The sequence below is a fragment of the Anabrus simplex genome, chromosome 5 (genome assembly GCF_040414725.1).
Source record: "Anabrus simplex isolate iqAnaSimp1 chromosome 5, ASM4041472v1, whole genome shotgun sequence".
NCBI classification, from domain to species: Eukaryota; Metazoa; Arthropoda; class Insecta; order Orthoptera; family Tettigoniidae; genus Anabrus; species Anabrus simplex.
This window is the reverse complement of record NC_090269.1, coordinates 354824929-354850985: the sequence shown is the minus strand read 5'-3', so window position 1 is coordinate 354850985 and position 26057 is coordinate 354824929.

Below are 26057 nucleotides of genomic sequence, written 5' to 3'. Positions count from 1 at the left end.
TGAGCAGAATCTGTGTACCAGCATGACATAACTCTTTGTGTTTTTCCCTAATGAGAGCACGAACTAAAGCATGTTTTGCAGGAAGGATAATAGGACAGCGGAAAGCGTAATCATCCCGACATGCTATTATCTTTGTTTTCAGTCTCATCACTCCCTCGTCATCAGTGAAAACACAGAGTGTGCTAAATCTCTCGTCCTTTACATCTACAAAACACTCTTTTTGTATGAACTTCATCACAATTTTCTCCGCTCTGGTCGTCTCCTCAACTGATAGTTCTGCGTATATCCTAGTTAATTTCTGTTGTCGACAATTGTGCAGAAATCTCAAGATCCACCCCATCATGCGAACTGTTTTCCGAAAACTTGAGAAATAGTCGAGGTGCCACTCTTGCGTATTTGACTTATTTTCTATTGCGGTCATAGTCTTGACTTTTCTTCTTTTTTCTTCGAACACTTCTTCATCGTTTCTTGTATCTTCGGAGCAGGGCCATTGAGTAGGGGATTGTTTCAGCCATTTCGGACCCTCCCACCATCTCTGTTCCAGTAAATGCTTTGGATCACATCCTCTTGATGCCAGGTCAGCTGGATTCATGGTTCCAGGAACATGTCGCCACTGTTCAGTTCTGGATAATCTTCGGATTTCTTGAACTCTATTCCATACGAATGTTTCCCAAGGTTCGTCTAATTTTATCCAGGATAACACTGTCGATGAGTCACTCCAATAATGAACAATAATTTCCTTTGACCTTAATGATGGTAACACTGATGTGGCAAGTCTAACACCTATGGTAGCTGCTAATAATTCCAGACGTGGTATGGTGATCTTCTTCTTGGGTGCCACTCGTGCCTTTGCTTGTACAAGCCGTAGATCCACGTTATCAATCCTCTGTACTCGCAAGAATATAACTGCTGCATATGCGGTTTGACTAGCATCGCAGAATATATGTATAGAGATATCTTCAACCGATTGCAGCCTTCCAATCAGACATCTGTGAATCTTAATCTCAGCCAAGAGAGGTAGTTCTGCCAACCATTTCAGAAACCTTTTCTTTGTCGATTCATTTACCTCAGTGTCCCAGTCCAGCTCAGAAGCCCAAAGTTCCTGCAGAATTAATTTAGGGCAGAGAGATACAGGACATGAAAAACCAATAGGATCAAATAATCTATGAGCAGCTCTTAGTATTGTTCTCTTTGTTATTACATCAGGTATGATATCAACGACATGTGCCAGATTCAACTCCATAGTATCGTTTTCTTTATTCCAAACGAGTCCCAACACTTGTGATAGGTTTTCAGTTGTTTTGTCGTGAGAATACTCCCACCCTCGCAGGTTGAAAGATGCCTTCTCCATAATTATTTTTGCCTCTTTCATGAATGAATTGACCTCAGCTTCATTGTTAACACTTGTAGTACAGTTATCTACATAGAAACATTCTCTCAGTCTTTCTATTGTCGGAACCAAGTAGGGATTGTTATCAACTGCTTCTCTCTTCATCTTGTTCAAATGGAATTCTATTGTTGCCGACAGCAAGAAAGGAGAACATGCAAGACCGAAAACAACTCTATTATGACGAAATACTTTCATCTTTTCTGTACTTTCCTTATCCCACCAAAAAAATCTTAGAAAGTCACGGTCTCTAGGATGGACACTTATTTGGAGAAATGCCTTTTCTATGTCTGCGATGACTCCAATATCATTTTCTCTGAACTTGAGTAATGAAATAGGAATCAACTCTATAAGGTTAGGTCCTTTTTCAATACAATCATTTAGAGAAGGAGCGTTCCTCTGTTTCGCAGAGGCGTCAAATACAGGTCTTATCTTGGTGGTGCTGTTCTCTTTCAAGACAGGTCGATGTGGTAAATAGTGTCCGCCATTCGCCAGCTCTTCTTCGGATACCATTGCAATAATTCCTTGCCCCATCCAATCTCGTAAGACACCATCGTATCCTCCATAATGTTGCTCAGTTTGTAGTTTCATTGTGACTGTCTCCAATCTGCGCTGAGCTATTTCGCTATTGTCCGGAAGAGGTGGATGTTGCTCGCTCCAAGGTAGACACACTTCATATCTGTTGTCTTCATTTAGCCTCACAGTCTCAAGGAAATTCTTCCTAACTCGTTCATTCTTCTCGACGGTAGATTCCTTTTCTGCAGGATCAGTAATTCCAAGAATTTCTAAGTCCCAGAGATCACAAATTTTTGTTTGTTTTGAAAACAATGATGTCACCAACAGTGACGCTGCATCCCTTCTAGGTTTATTACTTATAATTTTTCCCATTAGTGTCCACCTTAGAACAGTCTCTACTAGAACTACACCACACTTCAGTTGATGTGTCTTTCCAGTAAGCAATTCACCTGCGACATCTGCCCCCAGTAGAATCTGTATGGGTCCTCGGTCTTGTACGTCTGTTAAACAAATCTTCAGATCCTTTATCTCATTACTCCAAGCACCATTTCTAACATATGGGACATCTTCACAAATTATTTCTTGGCTCAAAACTTGCAGTTCCTTGGAATAGTTTCCCTCTAATCTTCTTAAACTTATGTTGTAACAATCATGCTTTACCTCTTGGGAACGTACTCCCCCAAACAAAGAGTGTATTAGAGTTTCCTTTCCGACTGACTGGTACCACATTTGTTCAGCTAAGCCACGCACAATGTAAGATTTAGTAGACCCGGTATCAATGATCGCTCGCACTGTTTTTGTTTACTCTTACCCATAACAACAACCGCCAGAGTTTGTAAATATACCTCAGGAGAACAAGAGACGTTAGCCATAGACTTATCTACATGAGTGGCATCCTCACTAATCGACTTTCTTTCTCCCTCAAAATTATTTTTTGAAACACTTTCTTTGTCTTTGTTACCAAGTTTATAACACATTAGTACCACATGCTTCCCACCACAAACAATACATCTAATAATGGATTTACAAGCTTTACTTTGATGACCTCTCTTTAAACAATTAAAACAACAGTGCTTGTTACTCAAGATTTTCCTTCTTTCCTCCACAGTCATTTGTTGAGCTGTAATGCATTCTGAACTTGAATGAAGTTTAAGACAAAATACACACTCCTGTCTTTTAGAAATATCAGTAGATAACAAGGCAGAAGCAGTGGGGATATTTGGTTCAGCGGCTTCCCTTGGTTTTTTGCCTTCCTTAATCTTGAGCCCTTGGGATGTATTAATGTTGAACCCTTTCATTGCCAATGAAATTCTTTCCTCACTAACAACTTCACTTTGGAGAAAAGCCATGAGCTGTTTCAAACGATCTTTGGAGACAGAATCACATCTGAAAGAAGTATTCCTTTGCCAGGCCCTTAGTAAGTCTTCTGGCAAGGATGATTCAATTAAGGGGTATAGCATTGCAGTGCACTTTTCTGTAGTAACTCCTAAACTTTCCAGAGACCTGAGATGTGATTCTAATTTATCATATAAACTACTAAGTGTTGGTTTTTCTGTAGAATTTACTGCATTGTTTAAAACTAGCTTCAGTAGTTCACGAACGTAAACTTCTACCTGTAAGTCCTCCCTACCAAATCGAGCTTGAAGACTGTCTATCGCTTTATGATAATTGTCGGCAGTCGGAGGGAAACTTGTGGCTAACTCGTACGCTCTAGAATCTTCTATCATAGCTTGAATGAGATACTGGAATTTATCTTCCTCCCCCATGTCCTCATCTTCGTGTATTTTACGGAACTGACTGCAAAAATATAACCAGTCAAATATTTCCCAAGAAAACGTCTTCAATTCTATTTTTGGAAGTCTGTATTTCTTTCTTTCAGCTATATTTTCTGCAACCTTACCAATTAGTAAACAAAACATCCAATTGAAAAATACCAACATCAAGAAGAAAACAAGCACAATACTTACCGAAGGGCAGTAGCATTTAAAAAATATGAAGCGTGGAGGGCATAGACGAGAATAAAAAGGCCAGGGTCTTACATAACTTTGACAGGTTGCCAGGTAAATACTGCTAGCTACTAAATGACACGCCAGATAAATTTAAAAATGAAGAAATTTACTAAGCAAATGTAATTTGAAAATGGTATAAAATAAGAATAAAAATATATATATATATCCCTTTTTCTAAAATTTAAGAATGCAATCAAACTAAATGAGAAAACAGTATTTTAAAATAAGGTTGAAATTAAGGAGAAATGAAGCTCACATTAACATAGGCTTCCGCCAAAATTAAGGTTTGAAAATTCATTAATAACTCATTACCTTACATGTAGAAACATTAAAATTATTTAAAAATTGGTTGCAACCGATATGCGGGCCCGCGATATAAAATCACTTTAAAATTGAAATTTGCTACACTACTAAAATACTAAATTACAAGACGCACACAAGCACACACGTAAAAGAAGAAAAATTAGTGGCTCCAACCGCGAATAAACATTACTCCAAAGAAACGAGCTAGATGAAAACACAATAAGATAATAGCACACAGCAACTCCAACAAAAGAAGTATATTAAAGGAAATTTACAATTAACGGTGCACTCATAAAAATAATAAAGAACACTGAAACACCCAACAGGAGCTACCCGTTACCGACGCGAAGCCAAGATCCCATAATAATCATCAAAGCCACCCAAAATATTAACGTATCTTCAGATTAGATAAGAAGGGATGACATGACGTAATAAAGACAAAAGCAAGGAACACAAACAATGGGAGAAAAGATAATAAGACAACGAAAGAAAACTCCCATTATTAAACTTAATTTTGACCAGCAAATTTCAATTTTAAGATTTTAAGTTATTAAAATAATATTAATAATTATTATTATTTATCCAAGAGGTGATAGTACCAGTTTACATTAGCCTTACTTAATCAATTCACCAGCGGTTTACATACTTTAGAACAGAGGGGGCCGTGGAATGCGCTACGATGCGAATATGAGGTGTCATTAATTAAGGCCCGTAACAATGCGATAATTATCACGTACAGATAACCAGCCACGAAGGCAATAGGACAAAATCAGACAGCAAAAACCACCAACCAGGAAAAAATTAAGGGAGAAAGCACGCACCGAAATGAATTACCCAAAAAATAAAAGTAATAATAATAATAATAATAATAATAATAATAATAATAATAATAATAATAATAATAATAATAATAATAATAATAATAATAAGATTCATCACCATAATGAACATAAAGAAAAACAGTTGGCAATAATGCACACCGACAAAAACGTAAGATAAAATCACTTACACAAAATATCACCTCATAGATGCATAACTAGCGATCCCGAGCTCCCTACATTACATTAAATTTTCTTTTTCAAATGCATTCAGTTCAAATATATATCAGATTTTGCTTACAAGGTTACACAATACCAAAATTGTCGTTTATAATGTTGCTCATGTCCACGATGAAATTACTCACACTGGTGCCTGAACGAATGGGATCCCTTCAATAAATTATAATTTTCAGTACTTACTTGGAGTTAAGATATCCAAACTTACAAGACACTTGAAACTTTTAATACCGATAACGGTTAACTCTTTGCACCAAGTTTACATGTTACATTAAGAAAATATTAAGGTTGGAGCACACTGGATAACTTTCAAAAAAAATAACAGGGCCTAGCCCTCACATTACTCTTTAACCGCCGGAGTCAAGCTCCATTATAATAGCTTTCCCTTCTCGCCAAGCCGTCTGCTTGGGAGCTTCATACAACACAGCCATCTTGGAGAGTAACGGCGAGCAGACTACTGCAGACTACTGAGCTCACACCGAGCTAGGCGAGTAGCCAGTCCCATAATTCAATGCGTGCACCGCGAAAATGCGCAGAAGTTACAAATGATAATTCGGCGCATTACAGAGTCCAGTCAAATGCCTGACAATAATGGATAGATAACTTGAATTAAATTGGTCTGGTAACTTCCACAGTTAGGAAACAGTTCCAACAATGGCCGATAATACAGATAACGGCTGGATACACATGTCGACATGACAGATGAATAAATAAATACACTTAGATGCTTTGATGTAATAATTCAGTTATGTCCAGTAAATATTAGTTCCCATTTTCACATTACAGTTCTCCCCTCCCGAAGCCAGAACACAGGGGAGGCGCAAGTCCAAAACAATGGATAGCATGCCAATGGTATAATTTCAATGTCCAAACAAATCTTCATACGTTGGATACAGGAAGAGAGACACCAAATTTTTTTTTTCAGGTTCAAATAACAAGGAATGGTCTTACTTGGTTGCAGGAATGTTGACCTTCACACAATACTAGCAGATTACATGTTGAGTGTGAACAGAATGGGATGCAACGTGGCCAGCGTCTCATCACACACCACACAAGTTGACAGCACATGACACAGAGTAGGATTATCATACCAGTACAGTGCGTAGTAGGCAACCATAGCTATCACACATTCTTGCTCTCTTAAAATAGTTGCATGGCTGGAAAAGCGCGCGCAAAACAAACTGCAACATAATATGTGGGAGCACAGAATAATGTTCCAAAGACCGTAAATAATTTTGCAGGTCGAAATACACAACACAGGCATTAATGGCGTCATGGCATGGCACATAACTAATCACTCGAACAGCCGAAACAAGGTAGCACTCGAAAATGTCTGATGGAGGATACCGTTGAAAATTTAGATGTATAAGTTTTGATGTCACTTTAAGTTTATAATCATAATAATTTACATAGTCTGCCATCGATAGTAATATCTGACAATGTATCTTGCGTGTGAGTAAGTTACATAATTTTGAAGAAAATTACTAAACAAATTTTTTAAAGAAATTCAGTTTACATGACCATAAATATGTTTACAAAATTTTGATGATTAAGTAGGCTTAATTTGACTCAAGTGTACACGTCTAATGCGTTTGGCAATAGGGTCGTTAACTAACAAGGATACTGGAGTTAAGAACTCTAATACCGTACAAGGACCGTGATAACGAGCTGCTAATTTAGCAGAAAATTTATTTACAGCTTTACTACTAGGATAAGACTTGACAAAAACAGTGTCACCCACAGATAGATTGGTAGGCCTGCGTCCTTTGTCATACTTCTTTTGCACATTATCATAGGAAACAACAAGTTTTGCTCTAGCTCTGTTCCACATTTTACGAATCTCCTCCGGATCTGGATCATCAGGGAGGAGAGAATCAATATTAAACACATTAGAGATGGGGGAAAATGGGGTAAATCCAAGCATTAAAGACATGGGTGTTTGGCCATGAGACTCGTGAACAGATGAATTAAACGCATAAGTAAGCCAATGAATACAAGAATCCCATTTAGATTGTTGGTTATGGTGGTATGCAATGAGGGCAGCACGTAAGTTGCGGTTAACTCTTTCAGCAAAACTGGGGTTGGGATAGTAAGGTGTGGTGGTGACGTGGGATATCGAGAGATCAAAACAGAACTTCCTAAACAGGTTACAGGCAAAGGATCTAGCATTGTCAGACACAATAAACTTAGGAGGACCAAATACAGAAAAGATCGAATTGAGACAAGATATAGTGGTCTGAGCATCCATCTTTCTCGTCGGGAAAATCCAAGTAAAACGGGTAAAACCGTCAACACACACTAGTGCAAATCGATTTCCTTTAGAGCTTAATGGGAACGCTCCGACATAATCAATGAACAGTCTCTCCATTGGTTTAATAGGGTGAGATGAGGACAACAACCCAACACGGGTATTCAAACTAGGTTTACTTATACTACACAGTCTACAAGCTTTGACCATTTCCCTAATATGAAAATCCATATTCTTCCATATGAAATGCGTTCGTATCTTTTGACGAGTTTTGAAAACACCTAAATGTCCTCCCATGGGGGAGTCATGGTAATACTTAAAGATTTCAGGGATGAGGATTTGAGGACACGCAATTTTGTACTTATTGTCATGTCTGGCCTTGCAACATAGGACATTGTTAACAAGCTTATAAGGTTTAACAACGTTACCATCTTCAAGTTGTTTAACAATAGAACTAATTTCAGGATCACTAGCTTGCAATTTTGACATATCATGGAACAGCAACGGGGAGTCAGTTAAGATAGCATTAATGCAATTGAACTGGCAGGCAGAATGGTTAGGAAGGAAATTGACGTGAAAATCAGGAGGGTCAGGAGGCTTTTCACCAAACATCCTACTCAATCCATCAGCTACAACATTTTCAGTACCACGGATGTGGCGAACATCAAAATTAAAGGCGGAGATGCGAATTGCCCAACGGGTCAATCTACCCGTGCGCTTAGGTCTATTTAATACCCAACTAAGTGCCATGTTGTCAGTTTCAAGAAGAAATTTAGAGTGTTCTACATACATGCGGAACTTTTCAAGGGAAAAAATAACGGCCAAACATTCAAGTTCGTATATGGAATACTTCATTTCATCTGAATTCAGGGTACGCGAGGCATAAGCAATGGGTCTCCTACCTAGCTCATCCTCTTGGAGGAGGACACCAGCAACGGCAGAACCAGAAGCATCAGTTTGAATAATGAAAGGTTTTGAGAAGTTAGGAATAGCCAGGACAGGGGCGTTTGCCAGAGCAGATTTAAGTTTATCAAAAGCAATTTGTTGAGGTTCCTTCCAGACAAATTTAACATCCTTACGCCGAAGGGCATTAAGGGGAGCAGCAATTTGGGCAAAATTTGGGATAAATTTTCGAAAAAAATTGGCCATACCAACGAAGCGGGCTATTCCCTTCTGATCCTTAGGTACTGGAAAATCATAGATGGCTTGGGTTCTACTCTGGTCCACAGCTACACCATTAGGTGATACGATATGACCCAGGAAAGACATACGAGGCTGCGCAAAGGGAACTTTAGATCGCTTGACAGTGAGACCAGCTTGCTTAAAGCGACGAACCACTTCCCTGATATGAGAGAGATGTTCCTCAAAGGTTTCCGAGTACACGACGACATCGTCAAGATAATTGTACACAAACCTGAACTTAATGTCAGACAATATGGAATCTAGTAGTCTCGACAACACAGCTGCGCCCGTACTGAGGCCAAACGGGATTCGTTCGTACTCGTATAAGTTCCAGTCCGTGATAAATGCGGTTAAATGCTTACTTTCCTCGGCCAGAGGGATCTGATGATACGCCTGATTGAGATCAAATACAGAATAAAATTTAGCACCATAGAAGAATGAAAAGCAAGTATGCAAGTCAGGTAGTGGAATTGATTGCAAGATAATCTTCTTATTGAGAGATCGGTAGTCGATCACAGGCCTGAAGCCACCTTGGGGCTTAGGGACTAGGAAATGGGGGACGCATAAGCAGAAGTTGAAGGCCTGATAACTCCTTCCTCAACCATCTTATCAATAATTTCTTTCAGAACCTTCATACGTGGGGGAGATAGACGATAGGGAGGAGATCGAACAGGGATGGTGTCACTCACATCAATTTTATACTCAAGCACATTAGTTACCCCTAGCTTATCCGTGAATACCTCAGGTAATTCATCAAACAATTCATGTATCAGTTGAGCTTGTTCACTAGTTAAATGACTCAGGTCACATTTTTCCTCAGTAACTTGGTCGTGTGCATCAATAGAACAGAGATGTTTACCAGAACAAGGGAGATAATTGACCAATGGCAGAGCATAATCTGTACAAAACTTGAAAGACAGACAACGATTATGGGCATCAAGAATTAATCCTACGTGAACAGCAAAGTCGTAACCAAGAATTACATCATGCGATAATCCTTCGACCACAATGAAATTAAATTTCCAGGTGAAATGATTAATACGAATTTTGACCTTTACATAACCTTTAACATTCAAGACAGAGCCGTTTGCGGCATGAAACACAGTTGAAAGGGGCTCAAGGTTCGGAAATTTACAGACAGATTGATTTTTAGAAAACCAAGACCAATTAATAGCAGAGGTAACACTGCCAGAGTCCACCAGTGCAAATGTAGGCTCATTATTGATTTCTACAGGAATAATCGGAATTTTAGAATGGACACTCCCTGAAATACTTTTACAGTCACCAGGACAAACAACATCATTATCATAGACATAAGTATTATCATGGTCATTCAAATTACTCATGGAGGGGCTTGCGTTATCAGTACTTTCACCTAGTCAGATGCGCTGATTATTATTACTCAAGTTGAAATTAGCAGAGGGAGGTGGATAATTTGGCACCGGGTAAGCAACGCCTTGAAATTGGGGGCTAGGAAAATTACTAGTAGGCAAATTCTTCCTCTTTACCAATGGGCATTTGTTCCTCAGATGGTCTTTAGACCCGCAAGCAAAACATTTTTTTGAAACAGCACCTAAACTACTAGCGTTCAGACCAGAGGACTGCCTAGGAGAAGGACCAGTTGGAGGGGGTACATTAACAGGTCTACAACTATCACCATGTTTGGCTTCTTCAGCCTTAATACAAGCCACTTTCAGCTCACTAAAGGTTTCAGGACATTTCCTAAAGGACAGGTATGAACGGTACTCAGGGGATACACCACTCATTATACTATCTACCATATTTGCCTCATCAATAGATAGCCTGAACACATTACAATAAAACTTAAGGTCACTGACATAGTTAAACAGGCTTTCAGAATACAACTGTACCCGAAAACAATGTTTTGCAGTTAAATCCTTGAGCGCTCTGAACGGTATAAACTTCCTTAAAATTCCATCATGAAATTGGTCCAAGGTAGTATCACCCGAACAAGCTTCTAAGATCTCAGATTTAAGGATACCAACACAATGGGAAAATAGGGCTCGGAATACACTGGAAGAGCTAAGTTTAAAATAATTTGCGGTCTCTTTTACCTCGACCAGTAATCTCAAAAAGGACACTGTTTCCTCAATTGAATCAATGGACAACTTGTTAACCCATTTAAGCAAATCACAAACAGGGTACACATTATCGCACCTTAGCATGCTAGGATTATCAACCAATAAGACAGGTTGGCCATGAAAAGCAGCTAATGAGTGATTACCCAAAACAGAGCTAGAAATGGGTTGGTTAAAATCATGAGCAGCAGAAATATTGGGGTCATTATTTTGAGAACCAGCATTAATATTAATACTTCCCAATTTAAGAGTTTGCATGATGACGTTCAAATCAGCAGATATGTTAACAGCCCTAGTTAGCAACACAGTACATTGGTTCAGAGTGGACCGATCCATTTTTAAGGTAAACAGATCCTGGAGGCGGTTCGTGTAATGCGTTACACGAGCTATTTGTCTCTGTACCTGGTACTCTGAAGGTTGAGATGTTTTAAAGGCTTCAGTTAATTCACTTATTTCATCTAAGGCATCAGTAATGAACAAAACAGACTCACCAATCTCTGCTTCTGACATGTCAGGTACAACAATGGGGAGATCAGCAATTTCTGAAAGTAATTCTACGTCACCCTGGATAGTACCGAATGGCTTCCTACCACGAATCTGCACCTCATAGCTTAACTCCAGCTTCCGCAACATTCTAGGAACTGGCAAGGGGCGAGACTCCATGATTGACATGAAACAGACAACAGTTAGATTAGACTTTACACTTGGTCTTACAAATACAAGTTTAAATACCAGTTATTTTATTTTGAGCAACTAGCAATGTTGACCTGGGCAACTTATCAAGGTGTTAGAATAACAATAACAACAACCACAGCGAATTGCTACCACTCACTACTGCAACCTTACCAATTAGTAAACAAAACATCCAATTGAAAAATACCAACATCAAGAAGAAAACAAGCACAATACTTACCGAAGGGCAGTAGCATTTAAAAAATATGAAGCGTGGAGGGCAAAGACGAGAATAAAAAGGCCAGGGTCTTACATAACTTTGACAGGTTGCCAGGTAAATACTGCTAGCTACTAAATGACACACCAGATACATTTAAAAATGAAGAAATTTACTAAGCAAATGTAATTTGAAAATGGTATAAAATAAGAATAAAAATATATATATATCCCTTTTTCTAAAATTTAAGAATACAATCAAACTAAATGAGTAAAACAGTATTTTAAAATAAGGTTGAAATTAAGGAGAAATGAAGCTCACATTAACATAGGCTTCCGCCAAAATTAAGGTTTGAAAATTCATTAATAACTCATTACCTTACATGTAGAAACATCAAAATTATTTAAAAATTGTTGCAACCGATATGCGGGCCCGCGATATAAAATCACTTTAAAATTGAAATTTGCTACACTACTAAAATACTAAATTACAAGACGCACACAAGCACACACGTAAAAGAAGAAAAATTAGTGGCTCCAACCGCGAATAAACATTACTCCAAAGAAACGAGCTAGATGAAAACACAATAAGATAATAGCACACAGCAACTCCAACAAAAGAAGTATATTAAAGGAAATTTACAATTAACGGTGCACTCATAAAAATAATAAAGAACACTGAAACACCCAACAGGAGCTACCCGTTACCGACGCGAAGCCAAGATCCCATAATAATCATCAAAGCCACCCAAAATATTAACGTATCTTCAGATTAGATAAGAAGGGATGACATGACGTAATAAAGACAAAAGCAAGGAACACAAACAATGGGAGAAAAGATAATAAGACAACGAAAGAAAACTCCCATTATTAAACTTAATTTTGACCAGCAAATTTCAATTTTAAGATTTTAAGTTATTAAAATAATATTAATAATTATTATTATTCATCCAAGAGGTGATAGTACCAGTTTACATTAGCCTTACTTAATCAATTCACCAGCGGTTTACATACTTTAGAACAGAGGGGGCCGTGGAATGCGCTACGATGCGAATATGAGGTGTCATTAATTAAGGCCCGTAACAATGCGATAATTATCACGTACAGATAACCAGCCACGAAGGCAATAGGACAAAATCAGACAGCAAAAACCACCAACCAGGAAAAAATTAAGGGAGAAAGCACGCACCGAAATGAATTACCCAAAAAATAAAAGTAATAATAATAATAATAATAATAATAATAATAATAATAATAAGATTCATCACCATAATGAACATAAAGAAAAACAGTTGACAATAATGCACACCGACAAAAACGTAAGATAAAATCACTTACACAAAATATCACCTCATAGATGCATAACTAGCGATCCCGAGCTCCCTACATTACATTAAATTTTCTTTTTCAAATGCATTCAGTTCAAATATATATCAGATTTTGCTTACAAGGTTACACAATACCAAAATTGTCGTTTATAATGTTGCTCATGTCCACGATGAAATTACTCACACTGGTGCCTGAACGAATGGGATCCCTTCAATAAATTATAATTTTCAGTACTTACTTGGAGTTAAGATATCCAAACTTACAAGACACTTGAAACTTTTAATACCGATAACGGTTAACTCTTTGCACCAAGTTTACATGTTACATTAAGAAAATATTAAGGTTGGAGCACACTGGATAACTTTCAAAAAAAATTAACAGGGCCTAGCCCTCACATTACTCTTTAACCGCCGGAGTCAAGCTCCATTATAATAGCTTTCCCTTCTCGCCAAGCCGTCTGCTTGGGAGCTTCATACAACACAGCCATCTTGGAGAGTAACGGCGAGCAGACTACTGCAGACTACTGAGCTCACACCGAGCTAGGCGAGTAGCCAGTCCCATAATTCAATGCGTGCACCGCGAAAATGCGCAGAAATTACAAATGATAATTCGGCGCATTACAGAGTCCAGTCAAATGCCTGACAATAATGGATAGATAACTTGAATTAAATTGGTCTGGTAACTTCCACAGTTAGGAAACAGTTCCAACAATGGCCGATAATACAGATAACGGCTGGATACACATGTCGACATGACAGATGAATAAATAAATACACTTAGATGCTTTGATGTAATAATTCAGTTATGTCCAGTAAATATTAGTTCCCATTTTCACATTACATTTTCATTTACTACACTTTGGGTAGAGGAAGCCGGCACAGTGGTATTCAAAATTCTTGTTGCTTTAGCCCTACAGCTCAAGAATTTACGTCTATATTCATCAGCTGATTCTTCCTCATCTGCTATTTGATCAACCTCACAATTATCATCTATCATCTGTTGAAATACCAATCCATCTAAATTAGCGATAGTATCATACCTTTCTTGAAGGATTTCTAGTTGTACCTGAATTTCTTCTGTGTCTGGTTCACCGTCTTCACCTCGTTGTATACTCGTGTAAATAACCGTCGCTTTACGGTCCTTGCTTTCGTGAGGTTTTCCATCTTTTTATTTTCACGGGGGTCTTCCTTTATTAATGATATCCTGTCGCGGTCGCCAATAAATGTTAGGTTCACCAATTAAAAATCAGAAAACACCCCGCTGAAGTCATATATTTTTACTTTTTATTCAGAAGAAAAAACAAGCACTTCTCTATGTCAGCCATTCACATTTTTTCAACACCCACACACACTCTCTAACCCAGACATCTCTCTCTACTGCCAACCCCATCATATTACATTTAATTTCAAATATGTTACAAACTCAACAGGTAGGCTGTTTCAAATGTCCTAGACGAGCAAGACTTTTTAATATCTTCCGGGGTCGTATTCCATAACCTCGAAGCAGAGAACTGGAATGAATGGCTTAGGTATTTGTTCGATGCGGTGCTACTTCAAGTAGTGATTCGGAACGAGTGTCAATTTCGTGGGATGAAGAAAGAAGCCTAAAATTGGACGATAGATAGGTTGGGCTGTTTGAAGAAAGCAACTGATAGACGAGGGTAATTTCGTGGGTTTTTCTGCGGTCATTTAAACGTAACCATCCCAACTTTTTGTAGTACAGTGTTATATGAGCATTATGTCGGAGCTGGAAGGCATATCGAATGCAAGAGTTCTGTATACGTTGTAGTTCTGCTGCTTGTTCACAGGTTAGGTCAATCAATATACTGTGACAGTAGACAAAGATTGGATATAGAAGTGTTTGTATGAGTTTTAATTTAAGGTCCAGTGGGAGAACATTTTTATGACGCTTCAAAGGATAAAGGGATGCATATACTTTTATGCACACATTAGTTATATGCTCTTTTTTCCAGGTCAGAGTCTCATTTAAGGTGACCCCAAGGTTTGTAACTATCTTGGAGTATGGCACATCGGTATCATCAGTGGTAATTGGAGGAGGATTGTGATTACTATTTAGAGCACATAGTATTTTTTGCGTCCAATTATTATGCTTTGGCTCTTGGCTTTCACATCTCACTTATGAATAAGATATCCCGAATGCACGCCGCTTTTCTTCCCGAACAGCAAAGTCTCTAGCAATTCTTCAACTTTTAGAAGTCTCTCTCCACATCCGCTGTATTTTTTTGTCTCGAAGAATGAAGCTCAGTGTATGAACCGACTTTACCACAACCATTATTATTATTATTATTATTATTATTATTATTATTATTATTATTATTATTATTATTATTATTATTATTGTGTTTGTCCAACCCTTGTCCCTTATCTCTACGAGGTCGAGTATGAGGTGAGATGAATCTGTTGTGGCGGGTGCGAATAAGCACACTGGACTACGGAAAGTACTTAGAGTCGTGCATATGCCTTCCTATGTGCCCATATTTGTTTCGTTCTTTATCGAGCGAGATGTCCATGAGGTTAGGGACGTGCAGCTGTGAGCTTGCGTCTGGGAGATAGTGGCTTCGAACCCCACTGTCGGCAGCCCTCAAGATGGTTAACCGTGATTTCCCATTTCCACCTCAGGCAAATGCTGGGACTGTACATTAATTAAGGCCACAGCTGCTTCCTGCCCTATTCTAGCCCTTTCCTATACCATCGTCGCCATAAGACCTATCTGTGTCGGTGCGATGTAAAGCAAATTGTAAAATAAAAAAAAATGATTTTACTGTGGGCTTCCTTTCTGCCTTCAGACCAGATTATTCTTTGGTCTTCCCTCCTGGTCAACGTAGTATTTTTGAATTTTGGATCTGAAGATGAGTCGGTTTTAGACATCTGCTGGTGTAATTTCTGCCCGTTTTGATTTCGCGAATGCATTTCAATGTGTCTACTTTGGCTTTACTCCTGTTTTCCTAGAATTCGTCTGTTTTGTAATCCCGTTCTTTTAATATATCTATAGAATCTTAACCTGCGTTTTCTAATGTCACTGTGAATATTCGTGTATTGTTCGAATTACTGTTTGCCTCTGAGTCGGTATTGTCCGTCTGCGAGTTTTGGGCCTAGAATTTTTCTTAAGATTTTACATTCCTTTTTCTGAACATCTCCTTTACTGTTCATTATTATTATTATTATTATTATTATTATTATTATTATTATTATTATTATTATTATTATTATTATTATTATTATTATTATTATTATTATTATTATTGTATCGGGCGGTACACCTCCACGCCGCTAATTCAAACTTTGCGCCAGTTGAAAACACTCTGCTGGAGGAAGTCCGAACTTTATCTAATGTATTAATTTTCAAGTTACCCAGAAGATGTCACTACTTGGAAATTTTGAAGTTTCTGAACTGGGTCGTTTTCGACGTATTTTTTTTGCTTGTAATAAGAAGTGTGAACTTTCTCTTCTAGAGGACACTACTGAAGAACTACTATAGTGCACCCTAGTGCAAGGTGAAAGAACTGGTTTTTTTTGGAGAAATATTTATTTCAAAAGTTTGTTTCTTGTTAAATTTCTTTCTGGTATTGTTTAAGTTGGCTGTATTCCCCTTTCTTTCCCCTTGTTTTGAATTTAGCCAATCCCGAATTTCCTTAATTAATTTACGACCAATAAGGGGTTTCTTCTTCAAATTGGATATGCTGCTTAACCCTAACCAATAAATGATTGTGGGCGGGTGTTTTCTTTCCTCAAACGCCTCGAACTTTCCGCGAGAGTATATAAACTGCTGATTTTAGGGTCTCTGCGCCACTTCTCTACCATCTTTCAGTGTGTAAAGTACATAGCAGGGGGCGGGAAGCGCCTCTTTCTTCGGACAGCAGTTCAACAACCAGGTAATGGCCGGTTAATAACTTCTTTTCTTGCTAGCTCAGCAGTTTAACTCTCGGGGCGGGTCCGAAGTTTTTCCTCCATGTAACTTTCCCTAAAATGTAAAGACACTTAGTTTCATTCTATCTTTTTAGACTAAAAATTTGGGATAGAGAGTGCTTAACCCTCTCGAGCTCCCTCTCATATTGCATTGAGGTGAACTTATTTTCACAACCGTTTCTTCCTTAAAGTAATGTAAATTTGTCTTCGCATATAAGTCACCTCGTTAGTATGGGATTAGCCCTTGCATTTGTGGCCTAGAGCCAGATTAGGTTTTAAAACAAATGTATTAGGAGTGCTTCGCCTCCTCTCAAATTGGTATTTAGAGGTCATGTAATTAATCCTTTTCTCGCTTAATAGGCCTCAGTAGGTTGGGTATTTTACCCCTGTGTATATGTCCCTAGTGGACAGCTTGAAGGTGGAATTTGGTGTGGCCTTTGACAGGCTTAAATTTGGAGAGCAAGTTGCTCTCTCTTGAAAATTTTGTTTTCTGCGCGCCTCAAGGAGGCCTTACGGTGTAATTTGGAGCAAGTGCTCCTGGGCATGAATGGGGTTTTCTGCCCCTCTGTTGAAAACTGTTTTGGGGTAAAGTTGGGCTAATTGCCCAAGAATTGTGAGTTAGGGGCTCGAAGCCCAAATCTTGTGAATACTGTACTTGTAATTTGTTACCTTGCTACTCTGTACCTGCCATTCGTGTTTTTTTCTGAATTTTGGAAAGAAAATATAACCTTGTTAAATTTTAAATTAACGTTAATTTCGTAGCTTGAGACCTGTTCACCCCCGCACCTTCTTTCACCTCTACCTACCACAAAAATACGGTAACAAGTGGTAGCAGAGCGTGGTTGAATGGGTCTCAATTTAGCCCCTTTTGACGGCTAAACATTGCTTTGATCCGAACTCTAACAATTTTCTCAGTTGCTGGAATTTTTGATTTGTCCTGTTTCAAAATTGTTCTGTCATCATGCCCGGCCCTCGCGATGTTCTCCATCTTAACTATTTGCGCAAGGAGGAGTTGATCTATGAGTTAACTATCAGAAATGTGCAATCTGGAGGCACGGTTGCAGTAGACACAAATAAGCTTAGAGAGTCCCTTGATTTGCCCATTTCCATCCCCACTTTGGGAGAGAAAGAAATTGACGACTCTCTTTCCACGATCATCGAGAATATTACTGGGCTAGCATCTGTAGTTAGTTTTTTTGACGAAAATGATCCTTCTCCTAATCAAATTAAGCGTGTGCAAGCCAGGTTATTTCATTTTTCAAATAGAGTTAACGATCTGTTGTCTCTAAAGTTGAATGACGTTCAGAGGAAGGAAGCTAGTACGGTGCTTGAAAATATTTCTGAATTATCTAGTAAGGTCACTCAATTGTTAACTGGGGAAATTCCTCCCAAAACTGATCAACCCGCTACGGTGAATGTAGGTAGCGAGGAAGAAACTCCTAAGGGAGAAGTCAATAGGAAAACCGTTGGAGCTCAAACTATCCCTGCCCCATTGGACAACGAGTCTGAACGCCGTATGTCGTTGAATAATGTACGTTCTGAACTAACTTCTTTGCCACTTAAACCTTTACCTACTATGTCACCTGGGTTCAGCAGCTTGCCTCATCCATTAGCAATGTTGCTCAGAGGTATCTCTAAGTTTTCTGTTAATACCACCAGTGAAGTTATTTCTTTCTTAAGGTTTTATTTGAATTTCAGGATCATGCCCTTGTTTTTTCTCTTTCTCCATGTCAAATTTTACAGATAATTTATCCCTATGCAATTGGTATTCTCTCTGACAAAATAGTAAGAGCCATAGCTGAACAGTCATCTATTGAAGATTTTCATGCACACCTACTTGCAAATTTTATTCCTGCTCGCGCGAGGTCATCTTTGATTCGGAAGTACTATTATCGAGTACAGAGATTGGATGAAAATCTGGCTGATTTCATACAAGACATTAAGTTCTATACAAGGGTGTTTGCTCTTCACTTCCCTGAGGATCAGATTGTACAAGCTATTGTGGAAGGCATTTCACCATCTTATAGGTCATATTTGTGTTTCGCGGCGTGCCCGCAAACCTTCTCTGAACTTGAAGCATTGGCCGTCTCAGCGGAAGGAGTTAGATACGCCGATTCCCTGCGTGTCGCGAAAGAACCCCCTCCTTCGTTTAGTAATACCCGGCCTCCACCTCGCCGAGCAGTCACACCCCGTAAATGTTATGCTTGCGGGTCGCCTGACCATCTTCGTAATAAGTGTCCATTGATCAAAACTAGTAGGGCAAATAATGGAGCTGGTTCATCACAAGGCTGTTTTAAATGTGGGGCCTTCTCACATATCGCCAAAAATTGCCCAAATTCAAATAGTACCCCCTCCTGCTCAACTTCTGGTGCAAATTCCACCAATTCCAATAATAAAAAGTGACTAGTGGCTTCGGCTGAGTCGACTAATCCATCTTTCCGAGGCTCAGCCCCTGGTAAACAGGCCGAAAATTTAGGGAACGTTTGATCTTCAAATCCATCTTTTGAATGCCCCAAAGAGTGTCTTAGGATTGCGGCGGATACCCGCGCACCTGTTCCTTTTCTTAAGATTGAGATAAATAATGAACCTGTAACAGCTCTATTAGATTCAGGCAGTGTGTGTTCAATTATTTCGGCTGAATGGTATTCAAAATTGAAATCTGTTTGTAAGCTTCCTGACTATTGTTTGTCTGCGATCCAATATGTTTCGGCTAATTCATCCCCATTAGAAATTCTAGGTTCTTTACAGGTCAAAATTCGTATTTTTAAGTTTACATGGAAAATCAAATTGTTTGTGGCTAAGCACTTGTCTTGCCCCATCATATTGGGAGCGGACTTCATTTCTCACACAGGTCTTGTGCTCGATCTTCAGAGTAAGTCGTGCACATTCAAATTTGCTTCCAATTGTAAAATCCCCTTGTTAAAATGTAATTCTGCATCATGTTCATCTATTTCGCCTACCCAGGATGAGATGTTGTTAGACCTTAGACATCTACCTGAGGAGCAGGCTGATAGTATTCGTAAGTTGTGTCAGTCGTTTCCAGAGGTGTTCTCTGATACTCTTGGTGTTACTGACCTTATTGAATACAAAATTGAGGTCACGGATTCGATTCCTGTCCGTTTTCCGCCATATAGGCTATCTCCACCTAAAATGAAGGCTCTGAAAGAAATCATCGATCAGATGTTGAAGGATGGTATTATTAGGCCCTCTAAGTCGGCGTATTCTTCGCCTATTTTTCTAGTCCCGAAACCCCAAGGGGGCTTCAGGCCTGTCATTGATTATAGGGCTCTCAATCGGAAGGTGGTGTTACAATCTGTGCCCCTTCCTGACCTTCATTCTTGTTTTTCATGGTTTCGTAAGGCCACGTTCTTTACTATCTTGGACTTGAATCAGGCCTATAATCAAATTCCCCTTGCCGAAGTGTCTAAACATCTTACAGCGTTTGCCACGGATTGGAATTTATACGAATACAACCGCGTGCCTTTCGGGCTCCCCACGGGAACAGCTGTACTCACTAGGCTGCTAGATAGGGTCTTCTCCGACATCAAATTTGAGTACTTGTATCACTACTTGGACGATGTCGTCGTATTTTCGGAGACTTTTGAAGAACATCTAGATCATCTGCGAGAAGTTCTTAATCGCCTTCGTAAGGCTGGGTTAACTGTGAAGTTGTCCAAGATTGCCTTTGCTAAGCCCTCTATGTCATTCCTAGGGCATATTGTGTCACCCGATGGTGTTGCAGTCGATCATTCTAGAACACAGGCCATCCGTGATTTTAAACCTCCCAAGGACATTAAAGGTATCGCCAGGTCCATTGGTATGGTGAATTTCTTTAGGAAGTTTATTCCTAACTTCGCTAATAGAGCGGCGCCATTAAACCTTCTTCGTAGAAAAGGTATCAAATTCGAGTGGGGACCTTCTCAACAAGCCGCTTTTGAAGACCTTAAATTAGCTCTCTGTAATGCCCCTGTCCTTGCTATGCCTGATTTCTCAAAGAAATTCATCGTCCAAACTGACGCGTCGTCGTCAGCAGTAGCTGCAGTCCTTCTTCAAGAGACTGAATTAGGTAGGCGACCCATCGCCTATGCATCTAGGACTCTATCGGCTCAAGAAGCCAAGTATTCCATCTATGAGCTCGAAGGTTTGGCAGTCTTATTTGCCTTAGAAAAGTTCCGTCTCTATCTGGAACATGTCAAATTCGACCTGGAGACAGATAATCAAGCCTTAAGCTGGGTCTTAGGTAGGCCGCGTCGTACTGGTCGTATAGCCCGTTGGGCCATCCGTATTTCTGCCTTCCAATTCGATGTCAGGCATATTAGAGGGACCGAAAATGTTGTTGCCGATGGAGTCAGCCGTATGTTTTCCAACGACGTCGAGACCCATGAACCGGTCGACAGTTCATCACCTCCCGAGTCCATACTATCTGATGTTAATGCCATCTTAACAGATGCTCCCATGCTCTTTAGGGATATCGAGAAATACCAACGTGAAGATCCGACGCTGGCTCCGATAATGGAAACCCTTTCTTCTGGGGAACATGTTGTCCCTTATGTACTGAGGAATGGTGTTCTATGTTGCCCTTCGAGGCATGATAAGATGATGAAGGTTGTCGTTCCAGCTGTTCTTGTGCCTATGATCTTCAAGTACTATCATGAGACCCCATTAGGCGGGCATCTTGGAATCTTTAAAACACGTGAAAAGATTCGTGAAAGGTTCATCTGGAAGGGTATGGACGGTGAAATCCGTGAACTAGTACAAGCTTGTAAATCTTGTTTGCTTAGTAAACCCACCATGTCCACCAAGGTAGGCCTTTTGTCTTCGCATCAGGCTTCGCGCCCCATGGAACGCCTGTATATTGATTATGTAGGACCCTTCCCTCTGTCAAAGGGAAATGCCAACAAGTTCATCTTTGTATGTGTAGATGGTTTTACAAGATTTTCCTGGTTATTTCCGACTAAGCTGGCTACAGCTCAGTCCACCATTACTTGCCTAAATTCTATTTTTGCTTCTTTTGGTCCGTGCCAATATATTGTGTCTGATAATGCTAAGGCGTTCACATCAAATCTTTTTCGTAAATTCTGTTTCGACTTGTCCATCTCTCATGTGACGACTTCGGCTTATTACCCTCAACCATCTCTGGCTGAACGGGTTAATCGTAATCTCAGGTCCGCGCTTATTGCCTATCATCATGAAGATCATTCTAGGTGGGACACCTCCCTGCATTGGTTAGCTTTTGCTTTGAATTCGGCGGTTCATGAATCTCACAAGTTTACTCCAGCTTCTTTGATGTTCAAGTTCGTTCCCAACACGCCGCTCTCTAACCTCTGGTCTCTGAGTGACATTCTACCTGAGACAATAAACCCGGACAATATTAAAGATCTTTGGAAGAAAGCTAAAGCCAATCTTAAGGTGTCTCATGAAAAGGTTAGGGAAAGATATGATCGTGGACGGAGACCCACCAATTTGAAGGTAGGTGACCAGGTGATGGTCAAGAATTTTGTTCCCGTGGGCAAACTTGCCCCCAGATTCCATGGGCCGTGTGTCATTCTCGATTTCCTTACTCCCGTTACCTTATTGTTAAGCAATCCAGCCACCGAGAGGATATTTAGGGATCACCTGTCACAGGTGAAACCGGTGTAATTTCTGTATTAACTTGCTTCATATAGTTTTGAAAGAAATAGGAAGGTTATATTTTTTTTGAGGGCTTTCACTTTTAAGGCCTTCTGCCCTTGGAATCTGTTTACCTTGCCTGTAACCATTGACTGTAAACCTTCCCCGATTAGTTAAACTGCCATCTTGTCCTTGTCACGGCCATTAGCACGCCCCCGTCTCCTGCTCCACAACACACAGTTGCTTGCTTATGAAAAGAAATTCTGCACGCCGCTGGCCCCTCAAACTCTCCACAAAGCCTGTGCCCTCAAAAAGATGACGGTCCAACAAAATTCTGCCGCGGAGCTTTTATGTTTCAGTGCCCCCGCAGCCGCGCGGCGCCGTGCCGCGACTGGGATAGAGGAAGGGCCCCCTCTACTCCAGCGAGGTCGACATGTGCACGGCGAGCCGGAGCCCTCCTCCCGGCCAAGGCTGATGTGCGGCGCACAACCTGCTACTTGCCCGCAGCCTGTATATGTTCACCGCGGGCGCGGCGTGCTTCAACACCACTACTCCTCCCATAGTGCGGGCGAGCGGTATCTCAGGGTACTTGAGGGGTCCGAGCGGCCTCATCTGGACACAAGCTGCAGCGGCCGGTCTGGCCATCCAACTTAATCAACCTTGGAAATATTTAATCAGCTACATGGACATTCCAGTTCAACATTACTACCCTTTTTTTGGATTTCCAGCAATATCTGGTGGACTTAGAAATTTTTCATCAACCTTAAAAAACTAAAAGTTTTTCTTCTGAGTTCAACTTCTACAAACATAAAGACATTACTTCAACAGTTACTACAAGAATTTTGAAACTGGATCAAAACAAATTTCATGTGTCACTCCTGGAGGAACTTTTTTTGGGGGGGGGGGGAGGTCTGTACCGGGCGGTACACCTCCACGCCGCTAATTCAAACTTTGCGCCAGTTGAAAACCCTCTGCTGGAGGAAGTCCGAACTTTATCTAATGTATTAATTTTCAAGTTACACAGAAGATGTCACTACTTGGAAATTTTGAAGTTTCTGAACTGGGTCGTTTTCGACGTATTTTTGTTTTGCTTGTAATAAGAAGTGTGAACTTTCTCTTCTAGAGGGCACAACTGAAGAACTACTATAGTGCACCCTAGTGCAAGGTGAAAGAACTGTTTTTTTGGAGAAATTTTTATTTCAAAAGTTTGTTTGTTGTTAAATTTCTTTCTGGTATTGTTTAAGTTGGCTGTATTCCCCTTTCTTTCCCCTTGTTTTGAATTTAGCCAATCCCGAATTTCCTTAATTAATTTACGACCAATAAGGGGTTTCTTCTTCAAATTGGATATGCTGCTTAACCCTAACCAATAAATGATTGTGGGCGGGTGTTTTCTTTCCTCAAACGCCTCGAACTTTCCGCGAGAGTATATAAACTGCTGATTTTAGGGTCTCTGCGCCACTTCTCTACCATCTTTCAGTGTGTAAAGTACATAGCAGGGGGCGGGAAGCGCCTCTTTCTTCGGACAGCAGTTCAACAACCAGGTAATGGCCGGTTAATAACTTCTTTTCTTGCTAGCTCAGCAGTTTAACTCTCGGGGCGGGTACGAAGCTTTTCCTCCATGTAACTTTCCCTAAAATGTAAAGACACTTAGTTTCATTCTATCTTTTTAGACTAAAAATTTGGGATAGAGAGTGTTTAACCCTCTCGAGCTCCCTCTCATATTGCATTGAGGTGAACTTATTTTCACAACCGTTTCTTCCTTAAAGTAATGTAAATTTGTCTTCGCATATAAATCACCTCGTTAGTATGGGATTAGCCCTTGCATTTGTGGCCTAGAGCCAGATTAGGTTTTAAAACAAATGTATTAGGCGTGCTTCGCCTTCTCTCAAATTGGTATTTAGAGGTCATGTAATTAATCCTTTTCTCGCTTAATAGGCCTCAGTAGGTTGGGTATTTAACCCCTGTGTATATGTCCCTAGTGGACAGCTTGAAGGTGGAATTTGGTGTGGTCTTTGACAGGCTTAAATTTGGAGAGCAAGTTGCTTTCTCTTGAAAATTTTGTTTTCTGGGCGCCTCAAGGAGGCCTTACGGTGTAATTTGGAGCAAGTGTTCCTGGGCATGAATGGGGTTTTCTGCCCCTCTGTTGAAAACTGATTTGGGGTAAAGTTGGGCTAATTGCCCAAGAATTGTGAGTTAGGGGCTCGAAGCCCAAATCTTGTGAATACTGTACTTGTAATTTGTTACCTTGCTACTCTGTACCTGCCATTCGTGTTTTTTTCTGAATTTTGGAAAGGAAATATAACCTTGTTAAATTTTAAATTAACTTTAATTTCGTAGCTTGAGACCTGTTCACCCCCGCACCTTCTTTCACCTCTACCTACCACAAAAATACGGTAACAATTATTATTATTATTATTATTATTATTATTATTATTATTATTATTATTATTATTATTATTATTATTGTGTTTGTCCAACCCTTGTCCCTTATCTCTACGAGGTCGAGTATGAGGTGAGATGAATCTGTTGTGGCGGGTTTTTATGACCGGATGCTATTCCTGACATCAACCTCATTAGAGGAGTTAATGAGATTAAATGAATGACATAACATATTATGGTAGGAAGGTAGAGGGTGAAATCCGGCGCCCATTCATGGCCTACTCCTGTCGAAAGCACCAAGGGGTCTGCTCCAAGGCTTAACGTCTCCATTCGACGGACGAATCACCATCAACAGCTCCGTATATCCTCACTCCATATGAGCACTGCGGTGAGGTTTGGAATTTAATCCAGGCTTTTCGCACGCAATGTAGTGATTACCCTGCCGGCCAACATTCTGATGGTGAAAATGTTTTCGATCAACGGGACTCGAACCGGCTAACTACGGCGTCAGACCGTTTAGACTTCAACGCCTTAACGATCATGGCCACCAGGCGGGCTATTATTATCATCATTATTATTCTTGTGTCCCGTAAAGGGTGACAATCGTAATCCTGAGCCCAAGTAATTAGTGATACGAGCACTTAAACAGAGACTAATACGGACTTAAAATCAGATTCGAGGCAGTCAAGAACATGCAGATGATGATAAAAAATATATCTTGTCCCCAATAGGAATGAACAACTTCATTGTACTGAATATGGGGGTGTAACACGGTTACTCCACTTACATCACTCAAATTAACATCAGTGCAGTCTCCCTGCTTCTGTAAGGGTATTCCCTAGGCAGACCGTTTTAGCATCTGTCCAGGGTGTGTTTTATAGCCTGAGGGGATCTTTTAATATCTGTCCGTGGTGAGAGTAATAAGTGGCGACCAACAGATGCCACTCCTGTTAACGGGCCTGGCCCTAATGGCGAAGGTTTACAGCTGCAAACTGGTCATGTTTCCTGTACTTCATTACACTTTAGGAACACAATAAAATCACAAGGTTTAATATAACAATATTTTCAATGAATAAGGTATTTCGAGACGGTACAATTACATTTAATTATTTTATTTTATAAGAAT